Source organism: Pseudophryne corroboree, chromosome 1, assembly GCF_028390025.1.
Source record: "Pseudophryne corroboree isolate aPseCor3 chromosome 1, aPseCor3.hap2, whole genome shotgun sequence".
NCBI lineage: Eukaryota > Metazoa > Chordata > Amphibia > Anura > Myobatrachidae > Pseudophryne > Pseudophryne corroboree.
The window spans coordinates 786,366,682-786,372,805 of NC_086444.1; positions in this window are offsets into that span (position 1 = coordinate 786,366,682).

Here is a 6,124-nt window from a genome sequence, read left to right on the forward strand (position 1 = left end):
GCTTCAGGGAAGCATATTGTATCCCCTTCCTCTCTGTATCCATAAAAACTATATTAAGTACTGTATGTGATCTATTGTATTGTATGTGTTGTAAATATCTTCTAAGGACAAATGGAAGAATAGTACTGGCTTGACGTGACACTGCTCCCATGCTGGTCTTAAAGGGGGAGGTGACATGATCCAGGCTATTTCAAGTAGAAATAGGCCTGTTAAAATCAATGTATGTGATATCACTATTCTGATCGATGTATCAATGTACCAGTGTGTGATAACTGTCTTTGCATGTAAATTGGTTGAAGCTTGATTGATTTGCTGGCATTTAATTATAGCCACAGAACTCAGTGACCCACTGGCTACTCAGGTGTGAAATTCCTCCTGACCAGAGCTAGTTTATTTACCCCAGAATCAGAGCTATGGCCAGAAAGGTGTTAGGGCTGTAACACACTGGCCGGTTTCTCCCGGATGGCAAAAAGCCGGACAAACTTTGTCCGGCTTTTTGCCATCCGGGAGAAACCGGCAGAGTCTCGCACACAGGACGGCTTTGAGCCGTGTGTAATGCTGTGCGCATGCGCAGCATCAGACACGGCTTGAGAAAAAACCGTTGTGTGTGAAAGCTCCCCTTCACACACACGGTTCACTGGCTGCAAAGACGGCCCGGCGGCCGCCCGGCCGCCGGACCTTCCAGTGGTGAGACCCGGCTGCAACCCGGCAGCCGGGCTGGGGCCGTGCAGTGTGAAGGGACCCTAGCCCTCACACTGTTAACTACAATGCCTGCACGGGAAAAAGCCGTCCGGCTTTTTCCCGGCCGGCAAAAACCGGGTAGTGTGTTTTAGCCCTTAAGCCCTTCTTGGCCTTTGTAGTCTCAGAACTGGCCATTTGTTTACACAAGAACCATGGCCAGAGCTTCAAAGGCTATTAGAAGATAAGGCCATTTACCCCTGAGCGAGTGGCTAGGAAGCCCAGTATGAGCTGACACTCAATACCTTCTCTTACTTTGGAAGGGTTAAAACCAAACTCTCCAGAGGGAGGGGGGATGAACGGGCAGCCCGAGTTTTAAACAGGAGAAACACAGACTGCAAAGTGTGCATTATCAAAGAAGCAAGTCAGGAGAAGCATCCTGGGTCTGTAATGTCCTGAATATCTGAAGAGGCTTCACTTCATCCCATTGTTCCACTCTGCATGTGTTAGAATCGGTGGGTTTTATCTCCCTATTTTTATTTTTCTTGAAACTGTATTTACTTATGTGACTTTGACTTTTTATCATTATATGTTGTAATTTTCTTTTCTGTATCATAAGCTTTGAAGTGTTTTACCTAACCACTTAACGGCCGATTTATTTAGCCAAAAACTGCTCTGAAATTGTCAGGGTTTTTTATGAGTGAATTAGGTGAAGAACATGAATTTAACCCTATCCCAAATGATTTTAGTAAAAAAAAAAAAAATAATAATAATAATAATAATAATTTTTTTTAATGTAAAAAATAAAATATTTTCCAAACATCAAAACATCGAACGGGAACATCATGACCATCGGAACATTGGGAACATTGCCACCATCGTGGCTTTCATTTTGAAAGCCGGGACAGCCTCCAGGTATACAGGGGAGGAGGGGGGTTGGGGGTGGCTTGGGAGGGTTAATTTACAGTCCCCAGCAGCCGCCATTGTCTGCAGCCACTGGAGGGGGGATCCTTCCGTGCTGACCGATCGGCAGCATGGCAATCAGTAGGGGAGAGTGCAAAGAGGCAGTGGGACCTTACGGTCCCTCTGACAGCAGCAGCGGAGGGAAGTTTCTCTTCCCTGCCGCTGCTAACACTCTATCTGACTGGTCGCATCCTGTGCGATCAGGTCAAATAGAGCACTTGCATGCATGGTCGCACCTGATGCGACCATGCCAGGCAAGTGGTTAAATTAAAACCTAATTTTAGCTCTGGTTTTCTGTTGTGTGTCCAACCCAACTCTCTGAAAGAGGCGTTACCAAATCATTAATAATTCTGGGTGCAGGCAAAAGCCATAAGTTTGCCTTGGGTCAAACCCTATATGTTTGTACTTTGGCTGATGGCAGTGACCATGTTGAAATTAATGCACGCGCTCAGGTATCCAGTAATGGTGACACGTGGCAGGGATTCACAGATTGGCGTATCTGGGGAATCAACGTGCCTAGGATCCTGACAGAGTACACGAATCCCTGAAGCACACATAGTGGTATGCCATCCGTGAACTATCGGGAGACCCACCACTAAATATTTTGCCATAAATCTACCTTCACTTAGACCATCGAATGAATGTATTCTGTAGATTGATTAATGTGTGGAGACATGAGGAAAATGATACTCAGGACACAAGGTCTTATGGGAAAGATATTGATCTTTGGGGATAATTCAGACCTGATTGCTGCTGTGCGTTTTCACACAGCGGGCGGTCAGGTCTGAACTGCACATGCACCACAATGCACAGGCGCGACGGTCCACAGCGACAGGGAGCATTGATCAGCGATGGGATGGTACAAGACATTACCTCCCCTTACATCCCAGACCCTCACAATCCCAACGGTTTGTATGCCGACCAACAGGGACTATTCCCACTCGTGAGTGTCCATGACACCCATAGAGTGGGAATAGAACCTGTGGCGGCCGCATTGTTATGCTCGCCCTGCTGCCGGCATTCCCCTGTTGAGATGACGGCGTCGGTATGCTAACCGATGGTCTCCTGAACGCCAGTCATGCAATACACACCCTACAGGACAATTGGGTAAATATGGATCTCCTTTTATCTCTGGGTGAACTAAGTATCTACATTACCTATCACCTATTTAACATATCTAAATAATATCCAAACACACACACATCTCACAGCAAATTGAAGAACTGTATATGGAATTATAGATTACAGTACTGCAGTAAATCTAATATTTGTTCCAATTAAAGCTCAAATGTAAAGTTGTACTAAAATACTCAGGGTTGGGGCTGCATTACCCGCTGTTGGGATCCCGGTGGTCAGCTTACCACCCCCCAGGATCCTGGCAGTAGAATGCCGGTTGGGGGGTGAGTGCGACTTAGCTACTTGCGGGCTTGGAGGCTCGCTGCGCTCGCCACATATTCTATTCCCACTCTATGGGTGTTGTGGACACCAATGAGTGGGAATAGAGCCTGTTGGTCGGCATTTTGTGTGCTGGTATTTCTAGTGTTAGCGTTCCCGGTGGCATCATGCTGACCGCTGGGAACCCGAGTGCCAGTCTGCTAACCGCATCACGATACTCAATGAGTAGTAACTGATGTCAGATATTTGAAATCTTCATACATATGATAGTCCATGAGTTAGATAGACTCCTCTGTACGCTACACAGAATATATTTATGTAACTGAATAAGTTTACTATTTATAAATTCATACATACAGTAAATATTTAATTGAATATTATTAAAAACAATGAGAGTGTATAAGCTTAATATAATATATATGAATATCCAACATTATACTTTATTGTATAGTATACTGTACATACAATGTGATTCTAATACCCAATCACCTAATTTCACTTTTTTTTTTTTCATGTAATTGACACCAACTTTGTGTAACTTTTAATTAGAGATGTGCACCAGACCATTTTTGCCTGTTTTGGTTTTAATTCATCATCCAGTTTTGTTTTGTGTTTGTTTTTTATCCTAAACACAGTGACTGATTTTAGTTTTGGTTGTGTATTTTTTCTTTAAATAACAAAAAAAAGCTAAAATCACATAATTTGTGCCTTGTCTTTGTTTCTACAGTACTGTTAAACTCAGTAACATTAATTTCTAGTTAGTTCCAGTCAATTATGACCACTTCACAGCTCACAATATTGATTTCATCAATTTTGGGCAAAAGGCTGCAGCAAGGTGACTGGCTACTAAGTGACAGAGCAGCAGCACAAAGACACGAAAGTTTATAGCACATCTATGAAACATTGCCACACATCAGTGGCAGAAATGAAAAGTGGTGTAATATAGCATTGTCCTTGTGCCCACTCACCCAGCCTTAGGTTGGATATTAAAAAATACATGCACAGTTTAACAAACCAAGCACTTCAGCGACAGGGACTGCCACTTCTGTGGCAAAAGTGCTTGGTTTGTTTGGGCAACCACTAAACAAGCTACCAATGGGCTTAAGGCAGCTAAGCTAACAGCTTTGATGTCATCATCACTACCATCCTCATCCACACCCTCATAAGAGTGTACATCATCCTCACACAATATCAATTCATGTCACTGGAATCCACCATTACAGAAGTCTCTGTACTTTGATGTAATTGCCGATAAAGGTATTCCTCATGGAATTTGTAGTCCATTCTCATGAACATCATCTTTTCCACATTTGGAGGAAGTTGCCTCCTACACCGTTCACTGTTAAGGTTACCGGCTGTGCTGAAAATTCTTTCTGAATACACACTGGAGGTGGGCAGCTTAAGTAATGCAAAGCCAGTTTGTACAAGGACCTCCAAATTGCCTTTTTTATTTTCCAGCAGTCAAAGCGACTCTGTGACATGTCTATTTGTATGTTTTCATTAAAATAATCCTCCACCATTCTTCAGATGGTGACCATATCAGACAGTTATAGTAGAGGTGTCACTAATTTTTGTCAATTCTATTAGACCTAACCAGATGTAAAAATGTTGTGTTGACCCCGCTGCATCATTACTGGGTCTTTTGGGAAAGCAGAGTTTCTCCTGGTAGTAGTCAGTGAAAATTAAAGAGGAGATGTTGTTGTGTTGTGTATGACTTGACTTGCCAACTGTAGATCCCCAAATGTAGTGAGCCGAAAGATATAAGCAAGCCTTAGATCCAGGAAAAGTGAATAAAGGACTTGATCTACAAGTCTGACATACTTAGCAGAATCACTTCATTTCATCTCATCCTTCAATTTCTCGAGCTCATTTGTCAAAAGCCCAATTATGGAATCACCTGACTCAAGCTAGCAGTGTCTGAACTCACTTCACAGGTGGCTACTTCACAGGGCTTGAGCCCCTCTCACAATATGGAAAGTATTATCCACTGCGCTGGACTAAGGTACACAGACCATCTTCTCCCAATGTCATAGCAGGTTGCATAGCTGTGGATGGCATTTTGCTGTTCCTTTATCCACTGAAACATAAAAAGGGTGAAAATTTACCTGGTTACCATGTCTTGCTTCAGTTTGTGGCAGGGAAAATTCAGCTGTTCTTGCAGGTGCTGTAAACTCCTGTATGCTGTGACTGAATGTCCAAAATCTCCAGCATGCACCTGTCATTTTTTTAAAAACCTTGTACCACAAAGCTGACTGTGTGAGCAAAACATGGGACATGTTGGAATTTACCCAGCTGTAATACTCTCACAATACTTGTGGCATTATCAGAAATCGCAAATCCAAGTCCAAGGGGTATAATTACTAAAATTCGTAACTGTTGGGATTTGGTGGGAGATGAATCACGAATGACATCGAATGTGTGAATTTGCAACTTTTTGAATTTGTTACGCCTCATTTACTATGCTGTCGTATTCTGCATTTTCGTGTTTTCCAATGTCGATGTCATTCGTAATGTCAGGCAGTGTTTTACTGGAGTGATTAGTAAAACACTGCCGGACTTAACACAATGAATCCCGGCCGGATCTGTGAGATCCGTGCAGGGCTTCATTGTGTACCTTAAAAGAAGTCTATAAAGTGTTAAAAATCCCCTCAAAAATTGTATGGGGTCCCCCCTCCTAAGCATAACCAGCCTCGGGGTCTTTGAGCCCGTCCTGGTTGTAAAAATAAGTGGTGCCCCACTTAACCTCGTGGTCTACCGCAGACCGCAAAGTTCCCACCATTGTATATAGTGGAGCACATCTGCGCTACATTGTATCTACAGTGCGCTGCCTGACTGACAGTTCAGGCGCGCACAGCCAATCAGGAGAGTGCCATGACGTGGCGCTCCCTGATTGCCTGAAGGGACCCTCTTTGACAGCAGTCACGGGGGGTCCCGACATTCGGGGAAAGGGGTTCGATGTGTTAACATGGGACCCCTATGAGTGCGTGGAGCGGGTATTTCGTTTTTGTTTTTTTACCAAGTACGTGGATTATAACTGTTAAGAAGAGGACCGATCTACCCCGGATTTTTTGTAAGTATAATTTTATTT